General features: G+C 35.8%; 1 protein-coding gene and 1 pseudogene across 4 annotated transcripts in view; one reads left to right on the top strand and one right to left on the bottom strand.

Annotated features, from left to right (window-relative positions):
* The window catches only part of ROBO2 (roundabout guidance receptor 2), a 1,699,370-nt gene that overhangs the window by 189,714 nt on the left and 1,490,877 nt on the right, over positions 1-18,779 (top strand). The window lies entirely within an intron of this gene.
* LOC131757067 (U6 snRNA-associated Sm-like protein LSm5 pseudogene) lies at positions 6-259 on the bottom strand (annotated as a pseudogene).

Below are 18,779 nucleotides of genomic sequence, written 5' to 3'. Positions count from 1 at the left end.
TCCATTCATACTTCAGGTCCTTCTCCTCCAGGAACCATTGTTATATTATTTCCATTTAGCAAAAGGTGATCTAATTTAGTAATTCTTCTTCCTTCTGGTATGATTTCAAAAGTCATCAAATCCCAGAAGTGTGCCAACAATCTCCTTATCACTCTTCATCACAGTGTGAATTCACAATGTGAATCCTTGATCCTATACACTTGTGCACAAGCTCTGGAGGGAGAAGCTGTGATGGGTTGGTGGTAGCATTAGCCACCATGGCTATGCCAGAAGTGGTCTGCCCAAAGCATTCTTTTTAATATTTTAAGTATGGTAACTCATTTAATCTTAAGGATAACTTGAAATCGTAAGGATAACCCTATCAAGTAGGTACGACTATTATTCCCTTTTTCCTGATGAGAAAATAGGGCATAGAAAGTTAAATGGCATGGCCAGTATTAGAAAGTAAGTATATAGTAGAGCAGGAATTTGAACCCATGTGTTTCAGCTATAGAGTCCATGATCTTAACCATGGCACAAGATCTGGTTGTTGCTTTGAACATATTTTTTTAACTTGAAACTTGAACAGTCTAATGATTGTGTGTGGAAAAATATTTTGTGGATTAAATATAAAATGGAAATAAAAGTGATATTGAAGTCTTATAATTAAAGGTGAAATAGGAAAATAAATTTTACCAATTATCTATTTAAGAACCGTGGAAACTTGAGAGGGAGTGAAGCCCTTTTAAAATCTCTCAACTGGGTGGAATTAGCATAAAGAAAAGCTTTGAAAATATAGAGGGAAAAGTAATTATAGGACTAACAAAATGTGTCATGCTTTAAGAAAACCGAAGAGATAATGAAATCAAAGTTATATTAATGTTCGTACAAATGGATCATTTTTTCCTGGTTTGAAAAGAGTCTTAGTCATAAAAATACGGTTTAAACCTTGCCCACTTTGACAAATAATAAAACTTCACAATGTTTTATAGCTTTTCAAACTTAGCTGAAGAATAGTATCATTTTTAACCTAGTCTGCTGTGAACTAAATATTCGTGTTCCCCAAAATTCATATGTTGAAACCCTAAACCCCAACGTCATGGTATTTGGTGTGTGGCCTTTGGGTCATGAGTGTGGAGCTTTCACAGTGGGATTTGTACCCTTTTAAGAAAAGATAGGAAAGGTCTTGCTTGCTTTCTCTCTCCACCATGTGAGGACATACCAGGAAGAGGGCCCCCATCAGCAAATGAACAGCCTGAGGTCCTTGATCGTGGAATTCTCAGCTTCCAGAATTGTGAGAAATAAATTCAGTTGTTTAAGCCACCCGGTCTATGATATTTCTGTTTTAGCAGTTCTGAATAAGATATAGTCTTCTAGCCAAGCAAACTCTGACCTAGGCAAGGAGACTGTTGGTTTTGCTGAAAGTTTGGTTTACCTAGTGTTACGTGTTGAATTGTGTCTTCCAAAATGATATATTGATATTGAAATCCCTAGTATCTCAGAATGGGACCTTATTTGGAAAACAGGGTCATTGAAGATGTAGTAGTTAATATGAGGTGACACTGGAGTAGGCAGGGTCCTTAATCCAGTATGATTATGTCATTATAAAAAGAGGAGAGAAAAGTCAGAGGACACACAGCCATGTGAAGACACAGAGATGCACAGGGAGAACACTGTGACAACAGAGGCAGAGGCTGGAGTGATGCAGCTGCAAGCAACGATCGCCAAGCATTGATGGCCACCACCAGGGAGGCAAGAAGGGATTCTACCCAGACTCTCAGAGGGAACATGGCTTTATTGACACCCTGATTTTGGACTTCTAGCCTTCAGAACTGTGAGAGTATAAATTTCTATTATATCAAGTCATCTGAAGCGTGGCACGTTGTTTGGGCAGCCTGAGGAAACTATTATCCTCAGCATCATCCCACACTCATAGAGAAAGAGGCTCTTGATACCATGTCAGCCAGCTAGCCTTAGAATCTCTTCTACCCGTGAGTTTTCTGTTTCCATCCATTACAGTCATATGCCATCGCCCAGAATGGTTATGTTCAGAACAGGGAAAGCCCTTTTTGAAAACATGCGGCACTTTTCAGCACATAAAAGATTTTACGTTGTCCTCTGTCCTGAAAAGACCCTGCCATATGATCCACTCTGCAATTATCTTTCCTTTCTCCACCCAAAAGGGCAAAGAGATGCACCTATTCCAATTGTAGTGTTAGCTGCAAAGCTACAGGAGGGCAGCAACTCTCTCTCCCTCCCTCCCTCCCTCTCTCTCTCTCTCTCTCTCTCTCTCTCTCTCTCCCCGATTGAATCAATTAATAGAGAAATGATTTGTCAGAAGGGAAGGACCTCACTGACAGTGTAGCTTCCTAACCAGTCTGATAACTGTATGTTTCTCAGAACTGGCACAGATAGTGGTCTTATTACCTACCACAAACACATCTATATCCTGAGTCACTTTGAAATAGCAGATTCCTGTCCAACCCCCCTCACTCTTACTTAAGCTATCATGATGAGCTGAGAACTCATAAAGGGCCTCCCATTCTATCCAACCATAATATTGTATTTATAGCTCTCTTTACCTTTTCTTTCTTTCTTCATCAAAGCTCCAGGAATATAATTTAATGTCTTCTTATTTCCAGATATTTTCCTGTCTCTTGGGAGTTCTCTTTTCCAAAGATTGGGCTGGAAGAAACTAAACCTTGACTGTTCTGTACCTTTATTGATAAAGTGATTTTTCTCCCCATTGGTTTTAGGAATTTGGTGAAATATATTACTGTTATTATCATGGACAGATTGCCAGAATTTCAGAATGCACATTTGATTCTTATATTGAAACATAACTAATCTAGGGATGTTGTTTCCATTCCTCTCTTCTTATCTAATCTTGCAGAAACTCAAAAATCTTAATAATATTACCAGTTATTCCTGGGTTATAGGCTTGTTCATCTGTTTTCTTCTTGAATGAGAAACCTCCTGTTATATAGAAACCTCCTCATCTGTAGATAATGTATCTGTTGAGTTATAATGAAACTACGGATATGAAATTTAAGTGCAACATTCTTAAAGAGTATAATTTGTCTTTCAGAAAAATTCCTTACTCTAGACAATATTTGGGGTATTCAAACCCTTAAGAGTTAGAAAAATTCAAATTAGATCATTCTTAGTCCAGAAGCAAAAGAAATTGCTTTCAAATAATTTTTTAAATGTAGTAGGTATTCATATGATTAAGATTTTACAATTCATTTTTATACATCTATTTTTTCTAGTTTTATAGTGAAATACTGCTAAATTTTATAAAATAGTATTTTTGTGGCTTTATTTTATATTTAGCAGGCAAAATTAGTATATGTCATTGAAAACTTTAAAATGGATTGTTTTTCTAAATTATAGACTATTTTAAAACTAAAATTTCAATAGACTATGATTGATTGACTTAGGAAATTTCTTATTGAATAAATGTATGTTCAGCCTGAATCTGTCAACACAATTAACTTGTATTAATCTTTAGTGGAATAATGTCCACAAGTAAATTTATTGCCATATGTTTCCTGGGTTGCTATATTCATAGAATTAAAAATAAATGAGAGATAAAAAGATGAGAAATAATAAATTTTATTAACTCTTGGTAGAAAAACAGAATTAATTATTAAATATTTATATAATTATTCATTATGTCCAACAAATGAATATAAGGAAAAGATTTTAATGAAGATTAACAGAGGCCCAAAGCAGCTGAATTCTATACATGGGTCTGAAAATCATTTTTACAGTGGTGGTAAATGTGAAGTTCAACTTGTATAAAGATCTTGGGTTATGATTTAGGATTAAACCAAGAAAAATCGTCATGATTATCGTATTGAGATTTCACCGAAGGCAAGGGCTTTGCTGTTTAGGTCTAAGACCCTATCATTAAAAGGACAAGCAAACCTTTACCGAGAGTATTCTTCACAGTAAATGTGTAAGCTGACTTTCAACAACTGCCCTTTATGTTGATCTTGTCTTCAAAATCATGGTAGACAAAGGGAACTAAAACAGGAATAAAAATATTAAGATTGAGTCACAGGAGTATCAGAATATTTGGTTTAGAAATGTATTATGCACCATTTCAGAATTAATAGATGCTTATAAAAGTTGAAAAAAGAGTGAAATTTTAAAAAGTATACAAATACAGACAAGTCACACAAAGGCTAATATTTTTTAAATGTTGTTCTAACCTTTTTTCCTGAGAATCATCTTTGTTGTTGCTAAGATATTTCATTAACTGAGAAAAACTTTGTGTTTTATATTTTTTGTGTTATACTCAACCAGTATGACACTTCTACAGTTATTGTAACCAGGGAAGAACCAGTGCTTTTTCTTAGTTTTTATTATTGGTGAGTCATTGGGAAGTGGTATCTATACCTCCTGACTCTGCACTCTACACCCTACTTCCATCCTCATGAAGAATAACGCTGCTGTATCGCTATTACATGGTAAAAGTGAGATAGAGTACCTCACAGCTGTTCGATACACATACATTCACACACACACACACACACTCACTCACTCACTACTTGAACAATGAAGACATTCCTTCCCATAGAAGAAATAGGTAGAGTAAGGATAAAGCTGCATAGAATGTGTGTTCTGCTTTCTTCTATAATTTCCAAGCCTAGTCTGAGGGAAGGGTTATTATTGTTTATAAACTGCTTGCTTTAATAGTTAATAACACATTGCAAAAAAAAAAAAAAAAGCATAATGGAGAGGATTTTAGAAAGAATACAAAGAATCAACTCCCCAGTGCAACTGTTTTAGTGTATGTCTTTCTGATCATTAATTCTGGGTATTTTTTAAATTTTAATGATTTTATACAGTTTTATTACTTGCAATTTCTAAGTTGCTACTAGATTTTCATTATTTTAAAATTTGTTACAATAAATTGAATAACTGTGTCATAATTTACATGATGATTGCTCTATCATGGACTGTTTCATGAAATTCTAGAATGACCCTCTCTGTATATTTAGACTTTTAAAGATTATTTTCTTTGAGTAAATTTAACAGTGTTTAATTGGTAGATCTAATCCATAAAAAACTATTTAAGTCTCTTAATACATATTGCCAAATTGCCACCTACAATGGTGTTCCTGATTTTTCTTTTCTTTTTTTTTTTTTTTTATATCTTTATTGGAGTACAATTGCTTTACAACGGTGTGTTACTTTCTGCTTTATAACAAAGTGAATCAGCTATACATATACATATATCCCCATATCTCCTACCTCTTGTGTCTCCCTCCCACCCTCCCTATCCCACCCCTCTAGGTGGTCACAGAGCACCGAGCTGATCTCCCTGTGCTATCTGGCTGCTTCCAACTAGCTATCTATTTTACATTTGGTAGTATATATAAGTCCATGCCACTGTCTCACTTCGTCCCAGCTTACCCTTCCCCCTCCGCATGTCCTCAAGTCCATTCTCTGTGTCTGCGTCTTTATTCCTGTCCTGCCCCTAGGTTCTTCAGAACCATTTTTTTTTTTTTTTTTTTTTTTTTTAAGATTCCACATATATGTGTTAGCATATGGTATTTGTTTTCCTCTCTCTGAATTACTTCACTTTGTATGACAGACTCTAGGTCCATCCACCTCACTACAAATAACTCAATTTTGTTTCTTTTTATGGCTGAGTAATATTCCATTGTATATATGTGCCACATCTTTTTGATCCATTCATCTGTCAACAGACACTTAGCTTTCTTCCATGTCCTGGCTATTGTAAATAGAGCTGCAATGAACATTGTGGTACATGACTCGTTTTGAATTATGGTTTTCTCTGGATATATGCCCAGTAGTGGGATAGCTGGGTCGTATGGTAGTTCTATTTTTAGTTTTTTAAGGAACCTCCATACTGTTCTCCATAGAGGCTGTATCAATTTACATTCTCACCCACAGTGCAAGCAGGTTCCATTTTCTCCACACCCTCTCCAGCATTTATTGTTTGTAGATTTTTTGATGATGGCCATTCTGACCAGTGTGATGTGATACCCCATTGTAGTTTTGATTTGCATTTCTCTAATGATTAGTGATGTTGAGCATTCTTTCATGTGTTTGTTGGCAATCTATATATCTTCTTTGGAGAAATGTCTATTTAGGTCTTCTGCCCATTTTTGGATTGGGTTGTTTGTTTTTTTGATATTGAGCTGTATGAGATGCTTGTATATTTAGGAGATTAACCCTTTGTCAGTTGCTTCATTTGCAAATATTTTCTCCCATTCTGAGGGTTGTCTTTTCATCCTGTTTATGGTTTCCTTTGCTGTGCAAAAGCTTTGAAGTTTCATTACATCCCATTTGTTTATTTTTGTTTTTATTTCCATTTCTCTAGGAGGTAAGGCAAAAAGAATCTTGCTGTGATTTATGTCATAGAGTGTCCTGCCTGTGTTTTGCTCTAAGAGTTCTACAGTGTCTGGTCTTACATTTAGGTCTTTAATCCATTTGGAGTTTATTTTTGTGTATGGTGTTAGGGAGTGTTCTAATTTCATTCTTTTACATGTAGCTGTCCAGTTTTCCCAGCACCACTTATGAAGAGACTGTCTTTTCTCCATTGTATATTCTCGCCACCTTTATCAAAAATAAGGTGACCATATGTGCGTGGGTTTATCTCTGGGCTTCCTATCCTGTTCCATTGACCTATATTTCTGTTTTTGTGCCAGTACCATACTGTCTTGATTACTGTAGCTTTGTAGTATAGTCTGAAGTCTGAGAGCCTGATTCCTCCAGCTCTATTTTTCTTTCTCAAGATTGCTTTGGCTATTCAGGGTCTTTTGTGTTTCCATACAGATTGTACAATGTTTTGTTCTAGTTCTGTGAAAAATACTATTGGTAGTTTGATGGGATTGCATTGAGTCTGTAGATTGCATTGGGTAGTATAGTCATTTTTACAATGTTGAATTTTCCAATCCAAGAACATGGTATATCTCTCGATGTGTTGCTGATTTTTAATAGGCAAGTTGGAACGTCTTCCTATTTATAACTAAATAATCCAGCTTCTTTGGCTGAATGTGAATGGCTCTGAGCTGTGAGCGAAGGGTACCTTACTTTATTAGTTGCTTACATTTTATTTTTCCTTTTATAAAAAGGCATAGTTTTAATTTGGATTAAATCTTAAAGAAACTTTGTATTCAGGTGAAATTACCTTGGAGCCCTAGTACTTTGTAAACATCTAAACTTTAAGTGTTTGATGGCTTTTCATGAAATTAATACCCTGGGTATTACTAGTAGAATGAATAGATTCTATCCAAGAACAACTGGTGTTACATTTTTGTGATTATTATTTACAACCTTTCTGTGAAAATATAATATTCATAATAGCAACCATATCAACATTAATTAATATTTAGTGGCGACTTAGAATATGTCAGAACGTTTATTAAATTCTTTAAATGTGTTATTTTATGCACTTCATAGCAGCTCTTAAGATAATAATACTATTTTTTAAGTTAAGGAAATTGATCATTAAAGTGTTTAAGTGATATGGCTGAGGTCATCCAGCTGGTAAGAGATCAAGTTATAGTTAAAACCCAGATGAGTTGGACTCCAGAGCCCATGTTATTTTAACTTTATTACACTAAAAATTCACATTTTAGCTTCTGATAAGATTAAGAGACGTGGTTAGTGTAATCTTGGAAAAATAATTGCACAAGCAATATCAATTTTTATAAAACCATACCATGATCATTTGTAAGTGCTATCACAGATTTTTAAATATCTAAAGGCAAATTTCTTGGGCACTTGGAGTGTGACACTACTCCTAGGTAAGCTTTGCTGTCATGTGACTAATCAAGATGACTTTCAGTTTAGTGAGGTTATGATTTATGTTAGCTCCTCGATTTTAAACAAATTGATGTTAATTGACTCACTCAACGTGGCACATGGTTGTTTGGAACTGGTACGTGCATGCCTCATGCCTCCAGCAAAGAGTCAGTGTAAAGCTTCCGAGACTGCTGATCCTGAACTGGTAAGCAAATCTTCTGGATGACCTCTCTGCACTTAACCCACTTGTGGGAACATTCTCTGCCCATGTGTTACGAACAGTTGTCATGTTAGAAGGCGGTTATTGGAGTTGTCTGCTGTATAATGATGAGTTACTACAAATACTAATATTGGAAGCCTTAAATGGGATCTCCACATGCTATGTTTGTTAGCCAGTAGTCCTCAAAAGTTGATTTATAATTAAAAAATTTTAAGAATCCCATTTTGAAGGAAAAAAAAATCCCTGAAATAGCAATAAACTTGATACTTAATGAAAATGCTATGGTTAGAAACCTCAACTTTTAATAAATCACTATAGATTGTAAAGAATAACATCATTAAGTTTGAATTAAGTTACTTTCTTAGAAATGCCATTTGTAGGACACTAATAGTCTGTTTTACTCCAAGTCCCTGAAATTACCATTTATATTTCTAGTAAATCCCCTTTTCGCACCATTATAGGCAGTAATCAGAAGGACAAAATAAGAGTGTGATAACAGCAGATGAGAACAATTCAAATCCAATTTGTGTAATACAGTGTTTAATTCTGTCTTTTTTTATTTCTTACATTTTAATTATCTGAAATGTTTTCACCCTCATCACTATGGGAGGATTCTCAAACTGACTTTGCAGATAAAGATTTGGATTCAAATCCAGGCTCCACTGTTTACTCACTGTATTAGTTAGAAAATCCATGTTTTCATCCCCAGCTGTTTGATGTGTAAAACTGGTGTAAAAATAGATCCCTCCATATGATTATGAGATGCAAATGCAATCACATATGTAAAGTATTTAGCAAAGTGAGTATAATTCTTAGTATCATTAATATTAGTATATCTAACACTGCTCTAGAAAATTTAAATTAATATCAAATCTTGATTATTCCCATAATGGCACTTCATGGCATTAGTTCTCAGAAGCAGCTCTCATGCAATTCAGTGCTTCTGCTCTTGTGTCTATTAATTCAGCCCCATAGACATCTTGCATCTCAGTTTCAGCAGCTATAGATTATGGCAGCCAGTCTCTTTGAGGTGCCCTCAGGGACCACAGCACTGGATTTCAAGTATGCTATGCCACATAGATTTCAAAGTTTGCGATCCCAAATGCCTCCAGATTTGTTGGAAATTCATATATAAAATTTACTGTAGACTTTTTTTTTAAATTGGGGTATAGTTACTTTACAGTGTTGTGTTAGTTTCACCTGTACAGCGAAACTGAGTCAGCTATACGTATACATATATCCCCTCTTTCGTGGATTTTCTTCCCACTTAGGTCACCACTGAGCATTCAGTAGAGTTCCCTGAGCTATACAGTAGGTTCTCATTAGTTATCTATTTTGTACATAGTAGTGTACATGTGTCGATCCCAATCTCCCAATTCATGCCCCCTCCCTTTACCCTCTTGGTCCATACGTTTGCTCTCTATGTCTGTGTCTCTATTTCTGCTTTGCAAATAGGTTCATCTGTACTGTGAATCTAGAGTCCACATATATGCTTTAATATACGATATTTGTTTCTCTCTTTCTGACTTACTTCACTCTGTATGGCAGTCTCTAGGTCCATCCACATTTCTGTAGGGATATCCCACTAAAATGAGAACACTGTCAACCGGTTTCAAGCAAGACTCACTAATAAGTAGTGTCAAAATCAGCTCTAGATAGAAATAGAATAACTCTGGAGCTGGCAGCTTTTGTTCAAATCCTAGCTCTGCCCTTCACTTACTGTGAGAATTTGGGTAAGTTACTTAATGTCTCTGTGCCTGTACCCTCATATAATACCTCAAAAGAGTATTGCTAGGATTAAATGAGTGGATTTTACATTAACTGTGTAGAAAAAGAGTTCCAGGTGTAATGTAAGAACTATGTGTGTGTTTGCTGTTGTTTCCATTCGTCAAGTAAGTATTACTTCTAGTTCCCTCTCCTTGTAGGTGCTCATAATGGATTCCTCAAATAGTCAGAGGGACAGAATGAGTTAACATGTATGACTCTGATACAGTCACTCTGCTACACCCTTTCTAGATATATTCCACTGAATGTTAGCAAACTGCTTCAGAGATATTAATGTCCACATTTTCCTGATGTAGACGTAAGAGGATTATAGCCAGGGGGTAAACCTAAATCTTTTCATTTCCTAAGTTCATTCTGTTTTCATGACTTTAAGGCATGTCATGCAGAAGATTTTGAACATCACTATTTTTATAAACGTTTCAGTTTCTCAGATCTTAATCCTTCTGTTACCAGATTTTGAGCACTCTGGTAATATGCTAACACTGATTTGACCTTGAATTTCTCTGATTCCACAGACATCTGAGCACCATCCATGCACTCTTTAAAATACCTTAGCAAATGTCATACTGTTACCAGATAGAAGTTTCTATTAAGTTCCTTGTGTGTGTGTGTGTGCATGTACACGTGAGCACAGCCAATTTTCTCACCCTTAGTTTGGCTGCTTTTACTTTTTTCTTTGACCTGAGTAACATGTGAGTTTAGTGAAAAATTTAAAAGCAGAAGCTTCTATTGCAGATATTAAAGTTTCGCCCTCAAGTAATCATCCTAGCTGGTAGATTTCTTCTATGAGCCTGAGGCTTATGCCAGTAATAGAAAAATTGAAAATAGAAATGGATTATGAAATATCATGAGCTAATGAACTATTTTAAAATGCTACTTTCAGAAATTACTTATTTGCAATTTTTAAGAATAATTGGTGGCATGCCAAAACTTTTTTAAAAAATATGGTGTAGAGTAGAAACATGGATAGATGTTTGACATTGAGATGAGTTCTCAAATGCATGGAGAAGCTCCAAAGGTAAGATCTAATGTCACAGCACATTTTTTGTATAGTGAAATCCATCTGCGAAGCATCTGCTTATTCATAGTTTTATTTGTTCTGAAAGTAATGCCATACAATTTTTAGTCCATTACTGTAGCTATTTTAAAATCATTGAAGTTGAAGGAGCTGCCTAAAAGAATTGGCCTTTTTCAAGTCTGACCTTAACTCATTTGGGAATATATAAAATCTATCCAATTCAACTAGGGTAAAACTTATACAGTGATTATTAATTTCTTATGCTTATTGTTTCCAAACAAATTATGGGACACCAAGTTCAACAAGAATACCTTCATGGGTGCCATTGAAAATTAGTCAGGAATGATGAGTATTTTGTACTTAACGTAAACTAGGCAAACAGCCAAGCATTTTGTTTCAATAGCATGTCTGTTCCTACTTCATGTGAACAATTTTGTGTTCTGTGGTTAAGACATTTTATTTCCCTCTTCTACTAGTTTCATAATAGTCAGCATTTAACGAATACAGATATACTAGGTTTTGCAGTTCAATAGTAAGCAAATTCTATGTTCCCTGCTCTCTTGAAGCTTATATTCTAGTGGAAGAGACAGATGTCAAAGAGAAAGGACTCTAACACATTTTAAATGAAAACTATGGTAAGCATTTTATAAATTTCATAGATATATTTGATACATAAATTTCATTCTAAAAGATAGATGTGACATAGTCTTCTTGGCCAAGGAAAGTTTCCCTGAGACCTGGAAGAAGGGCAGCAAGAAATAGCAAAATTTTTGATTTCCATAAAAATAGAGAAATAGAAAAGTGGATGACGTCATTCTTTACATTCTGCTGTGGTAGGGGAGTAGAGGGAGGAGAGAATCAGTCTCCAACTGCAGGTAAAATGGAATACTACTCGGAGAATCCTGCAGCAAACTTTGTCAGTTGTTTGTTGCAATGGTTTCCAACTATTAATCTGTTATGCAACACTATGTAAATGATGGAAAAGGCTAGAGAGTTATCCTCAACTTGGGGTTTTAAAAAGCTACATATCAAAATCCGGGTTTGTTTGCTAGTATTGGGGGAGAATCCTGTCTCTTGAAAGAGCCTCTTCGGATATTTAATGTGAAAGTATCATGCACTCTCCTCAAATCAGAAAGAGGGACTAAAATGTAATAGAAATGAGATTATCAGTCCCTTTCTCCTCAAAGATTTTGAGATGATGAAGCATGGTAAAACTTGAAACCTCCAAGGATTGTGGTACAGCCTCTCTCATTACTGAATCACACTTGACCCAGACAGTTATGTGATGTACAGCAAGACTGTACTAAAGAAGAAAACATTCCACGTATTCATCTCTAGTAAGTTTATTTGCCTGTTTCTCTTAAATCTTCCCACATAAAACTATATGTGTTTCTGAAAAAAATGTAACTCTTTTCTAATTTTAGCAAGAAGAATTGGTAATATATTTAAAGAGATGTCAAGTACAAATACTATTACTTGTATTATCATACATATTTCTAGTACTACTAATCGATGAGAACAGTATTATAAAAATGGGCACCAGTTATCTGAAAAATCTGTGCCAGTTTCTGTGCCATGTAAAGAATGCCAGGTTTCTTTGATCTTTCAAAACATAGGGCAAAAACTGTTTACATGAGCAAACCTTTTTACATGGAACATCATGTCTGTTGGGAAAATGAAGGAGAATCTCTTTCAGATGCTTTTTTAAAGCATCTGCCCTTGGGAAATGAATGCAATACGGGGATGTAGTGGACAGAGAGAAAAATAATATATATAAATTGTTTCTCACCATGTACGCCTGAACAAAATGAACTGTGTTAAATTGCTTATGTAAAGTAGGAGGACTGTTTCCATTCATGAATAAATAGCATTTATAACATTGCTGTTCTAAACTAATAAGTGAATTCACTGTTGGTTCATGCACCAAATCAATTTTGGATGGGTCAAATGAACGAGATATTGCACTATTCTAATGGCTTATTCAACACTTCAATTAAAATAGGAACAATAGATAAAACATTATTTTGCACTGTGAATAACTTTCATAAAATTTTTGACTATACTTCACTTATTTAACAAATAATGAAACAATAATTAACAATATAATTAACAATAATAAACAAAAATTTCTTGATCTTTATGACCAGAATGCCAATAAGATTACAGATATTACTAAATTATCCCCAAACTCATCCAAATTACTAAAATTTATCTTGTTAGAATTATAGGTTAATTAACAGCTATGATTTGTTAGTGACCCAATAGAATATTAAATTTTCAAATAATTATTTTTAACACATTTATTGTAGTACAATTACTTTACAAACGTGTGTTAGTTTCTGCTGTATAACAAAGTGAATCAGCTGTATGTATACATATATCCCCATATCTCTTCCCTCTTGTGTCTCTCTCCCTCCTACACTCCCTATCCCACGCCTCGAGATGGTCACAAACCACAGAGCTAATCTCCCTGTGCTATGCGGCTGCTTCCCACTAGCTATCTATTTTACATTCGGTAGTGTATATATGTCCCTGCCACTCTCTCACTTCATCACAGCTTACCCTTCACCCACCCCCATATCTTCAATTCCATTCTCTATTTCTGTGTCTTTATTCCTGTCCTGCCCCTAAGTTCTGTAGAACGATTTTTTTTTTTTTTAGATTCCATATATATGTGTTAGCATACGGTATTTGTTTTTCTCTTTCTGACTTCACTCTGTATGACAGACTCTAGGTCCATCCATCTCACTACAAATAAATCAATTTCATTTCTCTTTATGGATGACTGATATTCTATTGTATATATGTGCCACATGTTCTTTATCCATTCATCTGTTGATGGACACTTAGGTTGCTTCCATGTGCTGGCTATTGTAAATAGTTCTGCAATGAACATTGTGGTACATGACTCTTTTTGAATTATGGTTTTCTCTGGGTATATGCCCAGTAGTGAGATTGCTGGGTTGTATGGTAGTTCTACTTTTAGTTTTTTAATGAACCTCCATACTGTTCTCCATAGTGGCTGTATCAATTTACTTTCCCACCAACACTACAAGAGGGTTCCCTTTTCTGCCAACCCTCTCCAGCATTTACTGTTTTTAGACTTTTTGATGATGGCCATGCTGACGAGTGTGAGGTGATAACTCATCGTAGCTTTGATTTGCACTTCTCTAATGATTAGTGATGTTGAGCATCCTTTCATATGTTTGTTGGCAATCTGTATATCTTCTTTGGAGAAATGTCTATTTAGGTCTTTTGCCCATTTTTGGATTGGGTTATTTAATTTTTTTGACATTGATCTGCATGAGCTGCTTGTATATTTTGGAGATTAATCCTTTATCAGTTGCTTCATTTGCAAATATTTTCTCCCATTTTGAGGGTTGTCTTTTTGTCTTGTTTATGGTTTTCTTTGCTGTGTAAAGCTTTGAAGTTTCATTAAGTCCCATTTTTAAATTTTTGTTTTTATTTCCCTTTCACTAGGAGGTGGGTCAAAAAGGATCTTGCTGTGATTTATGTCAGAATGTTCTGCCTATGTTTTCCTCTAAGAGTTTTATAGTGTCTGGCCTTACATTTAGGTATTTAATCCATTTCAAGTTTATTTTTGTGTATGGTCTTAGAGCATTTTCTAATTTCATTCTTTTACATGTAGCTGTCCAGTTTACCCAGAGCCACTTATTGAAGAGGCTGTCTTTTCTCCATTGTATATTCTTGTCTCCTTTATCGAAGATAAGGTAACCATATATGCGTGGGTTTATCTCTGGTCTTCCTATCCTGTTCCATTGATCTATATTTCTGGTTTTGTGCCAGTACCATACTGTCTTGATTACTGTAGCTTTGTAGTATAGTCTGAAGTCCAGGAGCCTGATTCCTCCAGCTCCATTTTTCTTTCTCAAGATTGCTTTGACTATTCAGGGTCTTTTGTGTTTCCATACAAATTGTGAAATTTTTTGTTCTGGTTCTGTGAGAAATGACATTGGTTGTTTGATGGGATTGCATTGAATCTATAGATTGCATTGGATAGTATAGTCATTTTCAAAATGTTGATTCCTGCAATCCAAGAACGTGGTTTATCTGCCCATCTCTTTCTGTCATCTTTGCTTTCTTCATTGTCTTATAGTTTTCTTTTTTTTTTTAATTGTCTTTATTGGAGTATAATTGCTTTACAATGGTATGTTAGTTTCTGCTTTATAACAAAGTGAATCTGCTATACATATACATATATCCCCAGATCTCTTCCCTCTTGCATCTCCCTCCCTCCCACCCTCCCTATCCCACCCCTCTAGGTGGTCACAAAGCACCGAGCTGATCTCCCTGTGCTATGTGGCTGCTTCCCACTAGCTATTGGTTTTACATTTGGTAGTGTATATATGTCCATGCCACTCTCTCACTTCATCGGAGCTTACACTTCCCCCTCCCTGTGTCCTGAAGTCCATTCTCTAGTAGGTCTGTGTCTTTATTCCCATCTTGCCGCTAGGTTCTTCATGACACCTTTGGTTTTGTTTTAGATCCATATATATGTGTTAGCATACAGTATTTGATTTTCTCTCTCTGACGTACTTCACTCTGTATGTACAGACTCTAGGTCCATACACCTCACTCCAAATAACTCAGTTTCATTTCTTTTTCTGGTGAGTAATATTCCATTGTATATATGTGCCATATCTTCTGTATCCACTCATCTGTCGATGACACTTAGCTTGCTTCCATATTCTGGGTATTGTAAATAGAGCTGCAATGTCCATTGTGGTACATGACTCTTTTTGAATTATGGTTTCCTCAGGGTATATGCCCAGTAGTGGGATTGCTGGGTCATACTGTAGTTCTATTTTTAGGGTTTTTTTTTTTTTTTTTTTTTTTGCGGTATGCGGGCCTCTCACTGTTGTGGCCTCTACCATTGCGAAGCACAGGTTCCAGACGCACAGGCTCAGCGGCCATGGCTCACGGGCTCAGCCGCTCTGTGTCATGTGGGATCTTCCCGGACCAGGGCATGAACCCTGTGTCCCCTGCATCGGCAGGCAGACTCTCAACCACTGTACCATCAGGGAAGCCCTATTTTTAGTTTTTTAAGCAACCTCCAAACTGTTCTCCATAGTGGCTGTATCAATTTCCATTCCCACCCACAGTGCAAGAGGGTTCCCCTTTCTCCACACCCTCTCCAGCATGTATTGTTTGTAGACTTTTTGATGATGGCCATTCTGACTGGTTTGAGGTGATACCTCATTATAGTTTTGATTTGTATTTCTCTAAGGATTAATGATTTTGAGTATTATTTCATGTGTTTGTTGGCAATCTGTATATCTTCTTTGGAGAGATGTCTATTTATGACTTCTGCCCATTTTTTTGGACTGGGTTTTTTTTTTTTTTTTTTTATATTGAGCTTCATGAGCTGCTTGTAAATTTTTTTTTTTTTTTTTTTTTTTTTTTTTTTTTTTTTTTTTTTTTTTTCGGTATGCGGGCCTCTCACTGTTGTGGCCTCTCCCGTTGCGGAGCACAGGCTCCGGACGCGCAGGCCCAGCGGCCATGGCTCACGGGCTTAGCTGCTCCGCGGCATGTGGGATCTTCCCGGACCAGGGCACGAACCCGTGTCTCCTGCATCGGCAGGCGGATTCTCAACCACTGCGCCACCAGGGAAGCCCAGCTGCTTGTAAATTTTGGAGATTAATCCTTTGTCAGTTGCTTCGTTTCCAAATATTTTTTTCCCTTTCTGAGGGTTGTCTTTTTGTCTTCTTTATGGTTTCCTTTGCTGTGCAAAAGCTTTTGAGTTTATTACGTCCCATTTTTTTATTTTTGTTTTTATTTCCATTTCTCTAGGAGGTGGGTCAAAAAGGATCTTGCTGTGATTTAGGTCATAGAGTGTTCTGCCTATGTTTTGCTCGAAGAGTTTTATAGTGTCTGGCCTTACATTTAGGCCTTTAATCCATTTGGAGTTTATTTTTGTGTGTGGTGTTAGGGAGTGTTCTAATTTCATTCTTTTATATGTAGCTGTCCAGTTTTCCCAGCACCACTTATTGAAGAGGCTGTCTTTTCTCCATTGTATATTCTTGCTTCCTTTATCGACATAAGATGACCATATGTGCATGGGTTTATCTCTGGGCATTCTACTCTGTTGCATTGATGTATATTTCTGTTTTTGTGCCAGTACCATACTGTCTTAATTACTGTAGCTTTGTAGACTAGTCTACAGTCAGGGAGCCTGATTGTTCCATGTCTGTTTTTCTTTCTCAGGATTGCATTGGCTATTTGGGGTTTTGTGTTTCCATACAAATGGTGAAAATTTTTGTTCTATTTCTGTGACAAATGTCAGTGGTAGTTTGATAGGGATTGCATTGAATGTTTAGATGGCTTAAGGTAGTATAGTCATTTTCACAGTGTTGATTCTTCCAATCCAAGAACATGGTATACCTCTCCATCTGTTTGTATCATCTTTCGTTTCTTTCACCAGTGTCTTATAATTTTCTGCATACAGGTCTTTTGTCCCCTTAGGTAGACTTATTCCTAAGTGTTTTATTCTTTTTGTTGCAGTGGTAAATGGGAGTGTTTCCTTAATTTCTCTTTCAGATTGTTCATCACTAGTGTATAGGAATGCAAAGATTTCTGTGCATTAATTTTGTATCCTGCTGCTTTACCAAATTCATTGATTAGCTCTAGTAGTTTTCTGGTAGTATCTTTAGGATTCTTTATGTATAGTATGTCATTTGCAAACAGTGACAGTTTTATTTTTTCTTTTCTGATTTGGATCTCTTTTATTTCTTTTTCTTCTCTGATTGCTGTGGGTAAAACTTTGAAATCTATGTTGAATAATAGTGGTGAGAGTGGGCAACCTTGTCTTGTTCTTGATCTTAGTGGAAATGGTTTCATTCTTTCACCATTGAGAGTGATGTTGGCTGTAGGTTTGTCATATATGGCCTTTATTATGTTGAGGTAGGTTCCCTCTATACCTACTTTCTGGAGGGTTTTTATCATCAGTGGGTGTTGAATTTTGTCAAAAGCTTTTTCTGCATTTATTGAGATGATCATACGATTTTTCTCCTTCAATTTATTAACATAGTGTATCACATTGATTGATTTGCGTATACTGAAGAATCCTTGCATTCCTGGGTTAAACCCCACTTGATCATGGTTTATGATCCTTTAAATTTTCTGGTGAATTCTGTTTGCTAGTATTTTGTTGAGGATTTTTGCATCTGTGTTCATCAGTGATATTGGCCCGTAGTTTTCTTTTTTTGTGACCTCTTTATCTGGCTTTAGTGTCAGGTTGATGGTGGCCTTGTAGAATGAGTTTGAGAGTGTTCCTCCCTCTGCTATATTTTGGAAGAGCTTGAGAAGGATAAGTGTTAATTCTTCTCTAAATGTTTGATAGAATTCACATGTGGAGCCATGTGGTCCTTGGATTTTGTTTGTTGGAAGATTTTTACCACAGTTTCAATTTCAGTGCCTGTGATTGCTCTGTTTATATTTTCTATTTCTTCCTGGTTCAGTCTCAGAAGGTTGTGCTTTTCTAAGAATTTGTCCATTTTTTCTAGTTTGTCCATTTTATTGGCCTATAGTTGCTTGTAGTAAACTCTTGTGATCCTTTGTATTTCTGCAGTGTCAGTTGTTACTTCTCCTTTTACATTTCTAATTCTATTGATTTGAGTCTTCTCCCTTTCTTTCTTGATGAGTCTTGCTAATGGTTTATCAATTTTGTTTATCTTCTCAAAGAACCAGCTCTTAGTTTTATTGATATTTGCTATCGTTTCCATTTCTTTTTCATTTATTTCTGATCTGATCTTTATGATTTCTTTCCTTCAGCTAAATTTGGGTTATTTTTGTTCTTCTTTCTCTAACTGCTTTAGGTGTAAGGTTAGGTTGCTTATTGGAGGTGTTTCTCGTTTCCTGATGTAGGATTGTATTGCTAAACTTCTGTCTTAGAACTGCTTTTGCTGCATCCCATAGGTTTTGGGTTGTCATGCTTTCATTGTCATTTTTTCTCGTATTTTTTGATATCCTCTT

This window comes from Kogia breviceps, chromosome 5 (genome assembly GCF_026419965.1).
Source record: "Kogia breviceps isolate mKogBre1 chromosome 5, mKogBre1 haplotype 1, whole genome shotgun sequence".
Lineage (NCBI taxonomy): Eukaryota > Metazoa > Chordata > Mammalia > Artiodactyla > Physeteridae > Kogia > Kogia breviceps.
Note: the sequence above shows the minus strand (reverse complement) of the source record. Positions and strands in the feature narration are given on the sequence as shown.